Source organism: Mobula birostris, chromosome 17 (assembly GCF_030028105.1).
Source record: "Mobula birostris isolate sMobBir1 chromosome 17, sMobBir1.hap1, whole genome shotgun sequence".
In the NCBI taxonomy this organism is placed as follows: Eukaryota; Metazoa; Chordata; class Chondrichthyes; order Myliobatiformes; family Myliobatidae; genus Mobula; species Mobula birostris.
This window is the reverse complement of record NC_092386.1, coordinates 52687621-52703410: the sequence shown is the minus strand read 5'-3', so window position 1 is coordinate 52703410 and position 15790 is coordinate 52687621. Positions and strand designations below refer to the sequence as shown.

The window sequence follows — 15790 nt, the reverse complement described above, 5'->3', positions numbered from 1 at the left end:
TGCAGAGGCTGATGGGGTGGTAGGTAAGGACAAGAGGAAATCTATCACTATTAAGGTGGCAGGAAGAAGGGGTGAGCACAGATGTATGGGAAATGGAAGCGATGTGGGTGAGGTGGCATTAATAGTAGAGAGAGGGAAACCCCGTTCTTTGAAGAAGGAGGACAGCTTTGATATCCTGGAATGGAAAGCTGCAACCTGAGAACAGATGCAGCCGAGGTGAAGAAACTGAGAAAAGTGAATAGCAGTTTTACAGGTGATAGGGTGAGAAGAGGCATAGTTGAGATAACTGTGGGAATCAGTTGGTTTATCAAAGATGTCAGTTGACAGTTTGTCTCCAGAGATAGAGAAAGAGAGATCAAGAAAGGGGAGGGAGTTGTCAGAGATGGACCAAGTGAATTTAAGGGCAGAGTGGAAGTTAGAGGCAAAGTTGATACAATTGATGAGCTCAGCGTGGATGCATGAAGCAGTGCCAATGCAGCCATCAATGCAGCAGAAGAAGGGTTGGGGAGTATTACTGAGGAAGGCTTTGAACATGGACTGTTCTACGTAGCCAACAAAAAGGCAGGCATAGCTGGGGCCCACGTGAGTGCCCATGACTACCTCTCAAGCTTCGAGAAAGTGGGAGGAGCCAAAGGAAAAAACTGTTCAGAGTGAGGATCAGTTCTGGCAGATGTTTCTTATCAGTTCAATGAATTCCACACTGATGCAACATTTCTGAGTGCTTTACAGACAATCACTCCAACATTCTGCAACGGTTAACCAGGCACCAAACACATATCATTCATATCAGACCAGCTGTAAATCATTTACTGCACATTTTCCAAGTTTTACTGATTCTAAAGCAATTAGATCTGACAGAACCACAGAATGTTCATTACTTGAAAATGGAATGTTGTACAATCTGGTTACATTTTGAGATATTAGTCCTTATATATTATTGTAAATGCCAATGGTTAATTGTAGCCTCTTCCTTCTAAATGACAAAGCAAACTTTCATTCAAAACTGGAAGATCTTGTTTAATGTGCTGACCACATAGAGGAATTATGTGTGGGGAATTAATCCACTTTCCTCCTCATGTTGATCGGAAACTATTGAACCATGTATATGCATAGGATGAACCTTCAAAGACTTGCCATTATAGTGTAGTTAAGATAATGGAAGCACTATAATTCTAACCACAAAGAAATTACATGTTGTACTTTTGTAGACCTAACAACAACACCAGAAAGTATTATACATGCCATCCTTCCCATTCTATGTAGGTTGTTCATACAGTGAATTCTTTGTCTGCTGAATGACATTGACACCAGTAACTTCAGTGTTCATACTTGCTTGCTCTGTTCATTTTAAGGCTGTTCCGTTGGTGGACTTACCTTACCTTTTACGGTAGTGCTTTCTCCAGCAGCGCTAAAACCATGGGGAGTAACTGTTCAACATTCATCTATTCCCATGTATGTTAAGATTTTATACCAAAGTTAGTCGAAGATAATAAGACTCCAGAAACGTTCAGGAATTTATAAACAATTAGGATATCAACTAATGTAAATAGAAGCCTAGTTTCTATTCAACCACATATGTTAGATGAAATGTGTCCTCCATCAGGAATTTCTGGTTTGTACCAAATATACTATTGTTTATACAGTTCTCAGATCCTATACCACCAGACGATATCTTCAGATCATGAACGTTGTTGCTCAAGCAGCAATCAGTTTATCAGGACTGGACGAACTCAGTTACCCCGAACTACATTAATTAATGACAAGACACAAAATATTTTCTATGATCACTGGATTAAAATTTCTTTTTTTGATATTAATTTGAATTAATTACATTCATGGATTCATTAAAATAGGCAGTGAAGAAATTTCTTATGATCTTATTAGAAATTCTAATGGTGGCTGAAAGAAGTTGGTGGTGTTACACCGGCTTCTGTTTGAGACCGATTTTATTCACAATGCTATTCAATGATTTGGAAATATGACTGGACAGAGTACTGCACAAATTTAGTGGAAAGGTTAAGCAAAAAGCTTAGTAAAAACGATTTCTAAAGGCTCAAAGAAGCTGCTAGGGAAATTGGAGAAGATGACAGGACAAAAACACAGACCATATCCAATGTTACTAATATTTCACCGAAAAGACAGCAATTATATAAATGGAGGAAAACTGAATGATGCAGAAGAGAAGATAAATGTTTCAGAAAAAGATAATATTATTTGCAAAAGGGCAAAGCAAAAGAAATTCTTGGCTTTAATAGCTAAGTACAAAATGTAAATGGGAACGTATGATTGTTAACCTGGATTGAACTTGAGTGTATGACTTTAGGCTCCAAAAATTAATTGCTGGCTGATTATAACTTTCATCTGTTATGCAAGTTTTGTTGCTTTCTGAAATTGATTGAAGTTGCAAAAAACTGCAAGCAGTTTTTAAAAAATGTTCTGAATTCAACACTGGAATGAACAGTAAAAGGAGGAAAGGAAGAAGAGATAAAGAAAGTTATTGGCAATTAGACCACACTTGTCAAGAATAAGTCATCTCGCCACAACTCCAGTAAATAAATTGCCTCATTCCCAATTCATTAGCAGTCCCCATGTTATCTTCTTTCTCTCTGGACAATAACACTGACCATTTGGTCATAATGCGAGAATAAAAACCTACACAAAATAAACATTCTGATATCAACTTTATAAGTTCATGTTAAGCCAGTCTTAATACTTCTTCGGTGTCTGGCTTCCTTGTGCCTTTGTGTGATCCTATGGCTGCAGTGTGTTAGAAGGCTGCTGGCACTCAGCACAGGATACCCCAGATCTTAGAGCTTGGTCTTCATTTGCTAGCACCATTATCACATGGGTGTCAACACACTGACGCATAAGGGTTCTGGAAAAGTGGCAGTAATGAGAGTATAATTGCTACTTTCTTTATAGAGTACAGCAAGTTCATGCTCCTTACCTTTCTCAATGCCTTCAGGAAGTTTAAGGTACACACATTCACTCCACCTTCTCCACCAAGGCACCAATCTGTTCATCCCCTCCATCCCATATACTCCCAGAATATATGGCGATACATGCCAGTGCATTTTCCATTGCAGCATCTACTAACTTGCGCATGTGATAGACCACCCAGCTTTAACACTGAAATTTGAATATCACAGTCCAGAATGACTCTTGTAGAAACTCCCATCTCTTCTTGAAATCACAATCAAAAGGCTGGAAATGGAGATAGAAAGTCTGGAAGGGGGTCAGTTAGGTATAAAAGCAAAGGACTGAAGATACTGGAAATCTGTAATATAAGAAAAAGAAAATCCTGGAAATACTCAAAAGTTTTTGTAGCTTCTGCAGAAAGAGAACTATTTCACTGACAATTTTGGACCTGAAATGTCAACTCTGTTCCTCTTTCCAGAGGGGCTGCCTAACTTGCTCAACATTGTCTGTTTTTATTTGGAGTTTATTTGGAGGAGCAGGATTTATAAAAATCTAACATGAGTAGTGAGGTTGAAGATAGAGTAAGCAATGAGTCTGGTATCTGCAGTGCATCAACTTGTTCTGTCTAAATATTTGTCACATTCCTGTGTCTGCACTGGTTCTGTGAAAGGTCGTCAAATTAAAATGTTAACTTTCTCTCCTTGTAGATACCTGTTTTCATGAGCATTTTGAGCATTTTCCATTTATACTTCAGGTTTCCAACCTCTTTGTATCAGAAAAATCTGCTGCAGATTGTAGACTCAACCAACTCCATCACAAACATAAACCCCTCCTACCACCGAGAACATCTTCAAGAGGCAGTACCTCAGGAAGGCAGCCGTTATTAAGGACCCTCACTGACTGAGGACATGCCCTCTTCTCATTACTACCATCAGGGAGGAGGTACAGGAGCCTGAAGACACACGTTGAATGATTCAAGAGCAGCTTCTTCCCCTCATCCATCAGATTTCTGAATGGTCCAAGAACCCATGAATACCACCACCTTGTTCCCTTTTTGCAATATTTATTTACTTTGTAATTTATAGTATAGCCAGCTGGTGGTGTAGTGGCATCAGCACTGGACCTCAGGGCAGATGGTCCTGAGTTCAAACCCAGCCAGGACCCAACCTGGGCAGCAGCAGTATCTGCACGGAAGAAAGGCCTGGCAATCTACTTCCATATCTTGCCATGAAAACCCTGTGGACCCTATGGTCCATCAGGTCATGAAGAGTCGGACTCGACTAAATGACTGAACAACACCAACAACAATGTTATAGTAACTTATATCTTTGCACTATACAGCTGCCACTAAACAATAGATTCCACATCATATAAGACAGTGGTAATTAACCTGACTTTAATTCTGATTCTGAGACATTAGAAATAGCTTGTTCATGTAAAGAGAGTGAAATCTCTCTGTTATACAAGTCAGCAGAAATGTACAATATTGCCACCTTTAAGTCATAGTTAGCGATAAAACAGAGGATTATCTTTTCATGTTTTAACTTTTATAATGATTATATTCAAATATCACTCTTGTCTACCAAATGTTCTGAAAAATATGTTCAGTATTGATTAACTACACAGTATCTATTTTAACATATTTTTTCAAACGGGACCAGTATTCATTAAAAAAAAATGCTGAATGTTTTGCAGAGGAAATCTACTGAAGTGGTGGAAATATCTGCTTGAGCACTTAAAATCCTTAATGAAGTACCTTACACTGGGCTTCTATACCTGCAAAGAATTTAGTTATATAAAGCTATTTCTTTTACTTTAAAAAATAATTCCCAGATAGAAACTTGGTGACAACATTCATGGTTTGTTCTGTGGTTTTCTCTTAAGCCAATCATCATGTCTCAGGCAGTAATCCTTCTGGAGTGTTATAGAGAAATTTAGGCTAAGTTATCTTGAATAGCAACTTCTAATGACACGTCATCAGACTGGGACTCCTGTAAAAGAAGTCATTGCTTACCTTTGAATCTCAAGTTTCGCCTCTCTCCTCTTTGACTCACCAATCACCCATGCTCCCCTCCTCTGAGCAGCCATTCAAAGATGGAGACTGAGTTCCATCCATTGAAGGTTTATTTATTTCCTTTAAGCCTAATCTGCTGGAGAACATATTTGGCACAAAACGCTTGCAGAGATCAACCAAATGGTGTTAAAGGTAAGGTCCCAGAAGCATTATGACCCCTACTGGGATGAAACACATAAGTCAACATCATTTAATAAATGTTCCAACTTTGCTGGAGATCTCCTCTCTCTCTCTCTGGTAGAGTGTTTGAACACTGTCTGAAGCAATATAGGATTTGTTTCTATCAGTTATATGATTTGCACTGTATTCGTAGGTAACTTCTCCAAATGATCCAGCATCAGCACTTAGCCCTGTGTTCCTTCATCTGCAGTCATCCCTGGCATCAGAAAACAACAGAATGTGTGCATTTGTGTTTCCACGGTACTTTTCTACTTTGAAAAACTTCGTATTTGTGGGATTGAGTTTAAGAGCCAAGAGGTAATGTTGCAGCTATATAGGACCCTGGTCAGACCCCACTTGGAGTACTGTGCTCAATTCTGGTCACCTCACTACAGGAAGGATGTGGAAACCATAGAAAGGGTGCAGAGGAGATGTACAAGGATGTTGCTTGGATTGGGGAAGCATGCCTTATGAGAATTGGTTGAGTGAACTCGGCCTTTTCTCCTTGGAGCGACGGAGGATGAGAGGTGCCCTGATAGAGGTGTTCAAGATAATGAGAGGCATTGATTGTGTGGATAGTCAGAGGCTTTTCCCCAGGGCTGAAATGGCTAGCACGAGAGGGCATGGTTTTAAGGTGCTTGGAAGTAGGTACAGAGGAGATATCAGGGGTAAGTTTTTTTACGCAGAGAGTGGTGAGTGTGTGGAATGGGCTGCTGGCAGTGGTGGTGGAGGTGGAAATGATAGGGTCTTTTAAGAGACTCCTGGATGGCTACGTGGAGCTTAGAAAAATAGAGGGCTGTGGGTAAAGCCTAGGTAGTTCTAAGGTAGGGACATGTTCGGGTCAGCTTTGTGGGCCGAAGGGTCTGTATTGTGCTTCTATGTTTCTATGTATGTTTATACAGTCTGAAGGCCAAAGCCTCCCTTTGATCACTGGTGAAATGATATATGACACTGGCTTCATTTCACTGGAACAGAAAACCAGAGGTCTGTGATCTATATAAACGATGAAAAAAGGTCTATACTGTACATACTGCACCCTAAACAAAATAGCTGAACTTTCTGTATACAATTAAAAGTACTTTTTATCTGTTCTTGTCAGTACTTTGAACAGAACCATTGCCCATTGAATGAGGCAACACAGCCCATATGGTAAAGCTTCACAAGATTTAATTAACTCTCCATCTGTTAAGGCCTGTTCCTGAGCTTCAGTTCACTTCCTTCTCTCATCCATTCACACCAAGCAATGCAAAGGAGCTAAAATCACTTCAAGATACTGCAAGAATTAATTACAGTTGTTCAAAATGCTGTATGTTCCTCTAGTTCAGTTAGATTAGTTAAGACCAGAGTACTGATAAATAAGTTTTACCTTCTCTTGAATGGTTGTAGTCCCTTAGTATCCACATGGTACCTTGTTCACCAAGAAGGTACTTTGTTTGTCTTGAAACACAGGTTTGCCTTATCCAGCAGGGTCAATGCTTCTTACGGATTACATCAACACTTGTTTCTTCAGGAGTTTTTAAACAGGAAATCATCCAAGTATTTAGCAAACTTGGGAACGTCTTTGAGCAGCCCCTTCATTGTTATCTGGAGAGAACAGGTGCAGTTGAAATTTCAAAAGGTAATCAATCATATCTGAACAAGCCCTAGCATATGTGAGTGACAAACATTTCTTAGACTGATCCTGTAACATTTTGTTGATATGCATGAGTCATATCCAACTCAGTAAACAGTTGGCACTCAGACTGAAATGTATTCTGTTTCTCTGAATGGGATACTCTTTCCAGAGTGAATGACAATTCACAGTCAGCTTATAGTCTTTATACTTGATACTTGATACTTTATACTTTATTGTCACCAAACAATTGGTACTAGAACGTACAATCATCACAGCGATATTTGATTCTGAGCTTCACACTCCCTGGATTACAAATATTAAATATTAAAAATATTAAAAATAGTTAAAATTAGTAAATATTAAAAATTTAATTTATAAATTATAAATAGAAAATAGAAAAATGGGAAGTAAGTTAGTGCAAAAAAACCGAGAGGCAGGTCTGGATATTTGGAGGGTATGGCCCAGATCCGGGTTAGGATCCGTTCAACAGTCTTATCACAGTTGGAAAGAAGCTGTTCCCAAATCTAGCCATATGAGTCTTCAAGCTCCTGAGCCTTCTCCCAGAGGGAAGAGGGACGAAAAGTGTGTTGGCTGGGTGGGTTGTGTCATTGATTATCCTGGCAGCACTGCTCCGACAGCATGCGGTGTAAAGTGAGTCCACGGACAGAAGATTGGTTTGTGTGATGTGCTGCGCCATGTTCACGATCTTCTGCAGCTTCTTTCAGTCTTGGACAGGACAACTTCCATACCAGGTTGTGATGCACCCTAGAAGAATGCTTTCTACGGTGCATCTATAAAAATTAGTGAGGGTTTTAGGGGACAGGCCAAATTTCTTTAGTTTTCTCAGGAAGTAAAGGCGCTGGTGGGCCTTCTTGGCAGTGAACTCTGCTTGGTTGGACCAAGTCAGGTCATTTGTGATATTGACCCCGAGAAACTTAAAGCTTTTGACCTGTTCCACTTGCGCACCACCAATGTAAATTGGGTCATGCAGTCCGCTACTCCTTCTGAAGTCAACAACCAATTCCTTCGTCTTGCTGATGTTGAGGGATAGGTTATTGTCTTCGCACCATGCCACCAGATTCTTAATTTCCTCTCTGTACTGAAACTCATCATTACCCGAGATACAGCCTACAATTGTTGTGTCATCAGCAAACTTATATATTGAGTTTGATGGAAACTTGGCTACACAATCATGGGTGTACAGTGAGTACAGCAGGGGGCTGAGTACACAGCCTTGTGGGGCACCAGTGCTCAGAGTGATTGTAGAGGAGAACTTGTCCCCTATTTTTACAGCCTGGGTCCTGTCTGTGAGGAAGATGAAGATCCAGCTGCAGATCTGAGTGCTAAGGCCCAGGTTCTGGAGCTTAGGAATCAGTTTATTTGGAATGATGGTATTAAAGGCAGAGCTGCAGTCAATGAAAAGGAGCCTTACGTATGCATCTTTATTTTCCAGGTGTTCTAAGGCGGAATGTAGGGCTAGAAAGATGGCATCTGCCGTTGACCTGTTGCTCCGGTCGGCAAATTGCCAAGTGTCGAGGTTGACCGGTAGGCTGTGGCTGATGTGTGCCATAACCAATCTCTTGAAGCACTTCATAGCAATTGATGTCAGAGCCACAGGTCGATAGTCATTCAGGCATGCCACCTTGCTCTTCTTCGGCACTGGGATTATCGTTGCCTTCTTAAAACACAAGGGGATCTTAGACTGAAGCAAGGAGCACAAATCTTAATGGGTCCATCATCCTAAAGTGGGCATTTAACAGGTTCAATAAGCTTCTTGTAGTTTCATAAGGCACAGACATTGGATTGAAGAACTGTGGTGGAACATCAGGATTACCATCAGTTTTGTCTTGGGTATCCTTCTATATTCCCAGTTCACTTTAGGAAACTACATATCTTTCCTGTTTCCTCCATAATATGCTAACCCCACTCATCTTTACATAGTAGATAATCCTCCAATCCAAGGGAATTTATTTCATTCAACATCTCCCATCTGTTTAGTCAAGAGCCCACATTATATGTTAGTGGTAAAGTTTTAACTTGTCTTTGGTATTTCACTATCATGACAGCAACATCAATTACTCTAAAGCTGTCAATGGAAAAAGGTTAATTAGTAAGAAAGTTTTGTGCATAAGTAAATGCAGCATAGGGGTAATTAAGGGATGATGGCATCCAAGAAATATTATTCCACTATAATGATTAATGTTTTCATTTTTAGAGAGTAAATAATTTTGCACAGAACAGAGTCAGAAAACTTCTTGTTTGCTGTAGGACAGCATGCTGCTGCCTCTCAGTTCCAGAGACTGAGGTTAATACTGATGTTGGATGCTGTGCGTGTGGAGTTTACATTTTAGCTCAGTGTTTGTGTGAGTTTTCTCCAGGTTCTCTGGTTTCCTATGTGCCAACCACATAATTGTTTATGTAGATTGCCCCTGCAGCCCTGGCATAGGTGGAAGGCAAAAAATGGGAGCAGGAGGGCTCGGGGGGAATACAAGAGGAAAATGGGATTAATGTGAATGTTCTTGTGCTGAATTACCCCATGACAACTCTTAAAGCACAAGAATGCAACGCAACATATTTACATATTCTCATCATGTTTAGCAGTAAAATAATTAAATGATAAGGTATAATCAGAAAAAATGTTGTGCATTTCCAGGCTTCAATTTAAACATTGCTATTTTAATTGGATTCAGATTTATAAACAGATCTGTTTAAAATATAAATGTAATCAACCACAGTTCTCAACAAGTGGTAATATTTTGTTTAAACAGTATTAACTAAAGGCATTATTTATGTGTTTTTCATTTAAAATCTGCAAATGGATAATATTGGAGACTTACTTAAAATTCATATATGCAGTATCATAAATGAGGAGGAAATCAGAGGCCTTCTATTCTCTTACTTCAATGAAATTAGGCATTTTTCTGACAAACTGAATATGAGAAAATCAATCATCAAGAAACAAATGTTTATGTGATTAATAAATAATCTTCAGTAAAATATACATAAACCTTGGGCATATTAGACATCACAATAAGCTTCCAATTTAAACAGAAGAAGGTTCCCATTAACACAGTTCTGCTTTGAATAAACAGCAGGATACTACAAACGACATCAGTACAACTGGATTTGAGAAAGGCAAGGTCAGTCAATGTTCTTGCATCTGATCATAATCCAGTGACCACTAGTTAAAAACTGCGTGCTTTTGCACGTTATTTCATTTATGACAGGATTGGACCACTCATTTTGATGGACCAATGATACTGTTCTATTCATTTGTGAGATGAGGGCTGGTATTTATTGTTGTTCTCCAGCTTCCTTTGAGAAGGTGATGGCAAGATGCTTACTTGAACCATCAAAGGTGCTTGAGTGCCTTTGACGCTCACCTAAATCCCACAATCAATGAAGATGGAAATGTTCTTGGAGTCTCTTCTTCCGCTTAGCTGTTTAATGTTTTAACACCATTCACAGGACCATCTACACAGGATGTACAGTATCAGGGCCGTTTCTTCGCCTGTGTGTGAGATTACTTGTTTATAATATTGCTATTTACACATGTTGTTCCGTGTTGTGGCTTTGTCTCCGCACCTTTTTTGGGGTATCTTTGGAGCATACCTTTCAACCCACTTCATTAGCTAAGTTGCTGCCTCTAGCTTTTACTAAATTAAATATTTATGTATTTTTTGTTGCGATACAGTAAGGAATAGGCCCTTCTTGCCTCTCAAGCCATGCGCCCAGCAATTCCCTGATTTAATCCGAACCTAATCACTGGACAATTTACACTGGCCAATTATCCGACCATCCAGTACGCCTTTGGACTGTGGGAGGAAACCAGAGCACCTGGAGGAAACCCATGTAGTCATGCGGAGTATGTTCAGACTCCTTACGGCAAGCGGCAGGAATGGATCAAGGTCATCTGAACTGTAAAGCTTTGTGCTAAACACTAACTGTCCTCCAACAGTCATGGTGGGTCTCAGAATCTTTAATGCAGACACCTTGAAGGTCCATAATATTGAGTTGGACATACTGCATTTGACAGAACATGACAACATGACTGAAGGAAATTAAACCCGTGCCTGGGACCTATCCACATCCCTTTTATGCTAAAATGAAAAGTAGAAATTGCTGGAACTGCTCAGCGGCTGAAGCTACATTTGTGGGACAAGAAGCAAGCTTAGTGTTCCACATCAAAGACCCTTCCATACTACTCGTGAAGGACTGTTGTAGGAAAGTTAGCAGCAAACACAAATTTCAGTGTGATAATGGTCAGATAATCTGTATTGTATTATGGTGTTGGTCAAACAAATCTTCTGATCCTTTCATCTCTATTCATCAAAATAGTCTCATCTTTAGCAAGCCCTCGTAAACCGTGGTTTAAGGTTGCATCTACAGTACCATCAGTACTTTACACAATGTAATACCCCTTAAGTATTTGCACAGAAGAGTCAACATAAATTTTTCCGTTCAGGCTCCTGATGCTGGAAATTTAAGCATAACCTTCTGATTCAGGGCCAAGAGATTCAGGGACAGCAGGAACCTAAAATTATAAGTTGCTCTCCCGGGAACTAGCACGGGAGGAATCCACACTTTCCTACCAGGGTGTTACAGATAATTACAGCCTCTGTTATTGCTTTTGCTGCAATCTGTGCAGGTGGAAGGAAAAAGAGGGAGGGGGAGCTCATATATAATTGGTGGTACTCAAAATTATTTTTCAAGATTTAACTTTAGAATTAATTCTCCTCCATCAAATCTTTCATTGTGCAATAATATTATTGTCTAATGAGGCAGGGTGAATGGAAGAGGTGCGTGTGCATGAAGAGTGTGGAAAAGGTATCATTTGACCATATGCTGAATGACTTTATGGAGAGTAGTGCCAGATTGGAGTAGTTGAGCAAAGTGGTGTTGAGAAAATTAAAGATCTATACACACATCTGCTGTCTTTGCAAAGCCAATAAGCCACTTTGTACATTGATCACAAGTCCTGGGACTGATGGCTGCCCCCAGCAACTAATGAAAGTCATCCCTGTCCCAACCTAATAGACAATGGCCTTGGAGATATTCTGGCAGATTCGGGAAAATTGTATCCCCTTTATTGTTGTTTTCTCATCCACTGAAACTTACAGGAGACTTAAGGGGTGATTAGAAAACAGAGAATGGGAAGAAAGCCTGTGGCTAATTTTCATGGTAGTTGGATATCAGGAAATGTGCTATAAATTATACTTTGCTCTCAAGTAGAGTGCCACCCATTCTTCTAAGTAATGTAGACATCTTTATAGAGGCTCTCGCTGTTAAAAATGATGAGTAGGGCATTGTTTTAAAATTATTAAATCAACTTATATCCAAATAATAGAGGCCAATCCTATTTAACAATCTCAGAATACAAGTTCATTGTTAACTGTATAAGAAGGGAATAGATCCACAATTATACCAAAGTGTTCGTGTATATAATGTTACATCACATAAGATATCACTTTCTATATGAGTGAAACTATCGGGGAAAAAATTATGCATGCGTAATACTCTGGTTAAGATTTCTACTACTCAGCTGTGGGGTAGTTTATACAGGCAGCTTACTGTAAAACCAGTGTGCAATGCTGTTTTGGCTTTGGCTAAAGATAAGGACACATGGTGTCCAAGTTAGGAATGTGAGTCAGCCAATCAGGTTTGTGGGATGTGACAGAAGGTGCTAGAGGACTGTGGGGAAGGCTTTTCTGAAGGAGAGTCTTCTGGTTATGGAGAGGTGAGCGAGTCTTCTGGGGAAAATGCCATGGCATGTCATTAGAAGGCGAGTTCCCGTTGCATGAAGTGCTTTGTGCAGGTGAATGGTTCCAAGGAGCCAATACTCCTGAGAGAGCCAGTTTGTTTGAGTTGGACTTCGAGGGAAGTTCAGAATGTGGGGTGGGCTTTCACGCAGATCATGGGCCCAAAGCTCAAGTAAAAGACGGCTCCAGTATGAGCTCCAACTGTCTGTGAACAATGGACTGGCTTAACTGTAATGGGCCCTTTTATTTACTTTTTTTCTTTTCTATTTTCAGTTAACTGTTTGATAAAGCTGAAATTTGTAAATATTCTTCCTTTACAATTTTATGCGGTATACAATCTGTTATTTCTGGTCAACCAACAATTCTGTATGGGCAGCAATTACACAGCAATCGTTTAAATCGAGGTTTCTTTAATTGGAACATCACGATGTCCCTGTTTGGTTGAACCCCAAATCATACAGACCCTAGATATATATTGTTTACGAAAGGTGGACACCGCTGAATCCAAAGGCTATTAGCAGAGCCAGCCAATGAGCCAAGTCTGTGTATGAGCCCGGGGAGAGAGCTACACGTGTTTGGTGCAACATAAATCTACTCCAATGTACTGCTTAATCAATTTATTATAAATTTTGAATTATATTTTAAACAGTTGTTCCTGGAAACTTATCTCCATCTTTAGCCTTTCACTGTGTATTATTTCAGCTGTCTTACAGTTGAAGGCTCCAGTAATCTTTCAAATGAAAACATAATTGATATGATTGGCACATATTCATAAATAATAATACAACTAAAACGGAGAAGGAAAGAATGGAATGTTTGTGCAGCAAATACGAAATGGGAATCAACTGGTAAACAACTTATTCACTGACACTGAAAACTTTTCTCAGCTCCTTCTATGACTTCATTATCTTTTGACTTTTTTGAGTTTGTTATTTGTTTGAAAATCATTAGGCACCGATTCCCTCCATTATTTGCCCAAATGTCTACCCTCCATATGTGATTCTCAGCAATAAGTGTCAGTTCACCACTTAAACAGCAGGGGGCCTCAAATCTGAATTCATTCCTGTCCTGCCCAGTATCTGACCATGTGCATTTCATCAGAAAACTCTGGATAATGACCAACAATTAGAACATGGATGACTTTGTCTTCCCACACCCATGGGGCACAGGGTTATTATGATGTCCTGGTAGGATTCAGCTAAGTGAATACAACCAGTGATAAAACTTGGAAGCAACTTGGTCAAGCTTCTCACGGCTTTGCCAGCTGGATGACTGGGGAACTATAGTATGCTCTTTGTGGAAAATTATACTCAATTCATTTTTTAAGCTGAAGAAATATTTTCCTCAAAATAATGTTCCGGTATTGAAAAACAATAATCAAAATATTATAATATTCAAACTGTTGTTTCAGTTTTTACAGTAAACCTGTCCTAATGTTTAGTATCATTTCTAAGGTTATAAATTATGAAGTGGTGTCGGCTGCTTTGAAAGCTTTTGAAGGATTTTGTTTCCACACTGGTTGATGAACGCTTCTAATTAGCAACAATTTCAGGGAGTCTGGCAGACTACTTGTGCTAAAGGAGCTGAGCAACTATATAGTAAAGGCCATTTGCAGTCCTAACCAGAATTATGTGTTCCAGCTTCTCAGAGAGAACCAAGACCACGTGAATCTAAAAAGGTTTGGGTGGTGGGGGTGGGGGAGGAGGGAGGAGGGAGGGTGAGAGAGAGGATCTGAAACAATTGCTGCTAATGCATCTGTATTTTCCAGCATGAACTCACCTTATTGTTAAAACTACCAAAAGACCAAATTATTTGTGAACTTCTCACATTTCCAATAGTTCTGACGTCTTATGCCATTGGACCTTTAATTCATATTGGAGGCATATTCCATTTCCATGAACATATTGACCAAACAGGCACCGTGGTAGCATAGAAGTTAGCGTGATGTTATCACGGCTCGGGCTGTCGGAGTTCGGAGTCCAGTTCTGACATTATCCGTAATGAGTCTGGACATCCTCCCTAGGGAATGTGTGAGTTTTTTCCAGGTGCTCCGATTTTGTCCCACCGTCCAAAGTTGCACCAGTTAGTAGGTTAATTGGTTATTGTAAACTGTACTGTGATTAAGCTAGTGTTAATCGAGGATTTCTGGGCGCATGGCTTAAAGGACCGGAAAGGCCTATTCCACGTTATATCTCAATAAATAAATAATGGTAAGAAATCACTGCATATGGTATAATTAATGAAGCAAGTAGATCAATGAAATACTATATAATGGAATATAATTTGAATGTCTTTTGAGCTGATTTCTGAAGCTCTGAAATATACATTCTAATGCAATATACATTTACAGTTACAGATACGGCAGCCGACCTGAGAGGCAGGGTCGCTGTGAAGATGAACGGGCACCAATTGCCTCCATCTCTCATGGTTGTGGGTTGTGGCAAAGCTCTCTCCAGTCCACTCTGCCATGTTGTCTGCCCATTTCTTCCTCTGTCTGCCCCTTTTTCTTTTCCCCTGCACCCTCCCCTGAAGAATAGTCTTTGAGAGTCTGCTTGATCTTGTTATGTGGCCATACCATCTCCGTTTCCTCTTCTGTACTATGGGCTGGGTGATAGTTCTTCATACTTTGTCACTTCGGACATGGTCTGTATAGGAGATGCTGAGGAGTCTTCTGATCCGTACACAAAATGGATCCTTAAAATGTACCACCAGTTTTCCAAGTGGCAAAATCAAATTGATATGTATGCTTATGAAGGAAAATAAAGATATAAAGAGACTGAAAGTGCTGTAAATCTGGAGCAACACATCAAAGTGCTGGAGGAACTCAGCAGCTCAGGCAACCCTATGAAGGGAAATGAACAGTTGACATTTTGGGCCAAGGCCTTTCATCAGGACGGGTAGAAATAGGAAGTGTGGGGTAGGGACTGTACAAGGAAGATCTCTGGAGGTGATGGGTTCACTGATGGTGAAGGAGACAGTGGCCTGATGCTTCACAATGCTGACTACAACAACACTGCACTTACCTGGCAATTTGATGGAAAGACTGTGATTAGCTTAGAAAGAATGGAGAGGATATACCTTCAATTGAGTTGAGGTTGGATTATATGAGGGGAGTGGTGAAACTGAGATGGTCAAAGTCCAGTCAGCACTCAGAGATAGAAAGATTCAGAGTGGGTAGAAAGCAAGAGTGGAATGTCCAAGAGGAAAGTTGAGGCTGAGAGAAGGGCTCGGTGAATGGGGGCATAGGAAGCAGGTTCAGAGACG

At 40.0% G+C, this 15790-nt stretch overlaps 1 long non-coding RNA gene across 1 annotated transcript in view; it reads left to right on the top strand.

Annotated features, from left to right (window-relative positions):
• The window catches only part of LOC140211417 (uncharacterized), a 65558-nt gene extending 50585 nt beyond the window's left edge, over nucleotides 1–14973 (top strand). Inside the window, exon 3 of the long non-coding RNA XR_011889457.1 lies at nucleotides 14877–14973. This is a non-coding gene — a long non-coding RNA (uncharacterized lncRNA). The remainder of the gene's footprint in view (nucleotides 1–14876) is intronic.
• The last annotated feature ends 817 nt before the right edge of the window (nucleotides 14974–15790 follow it).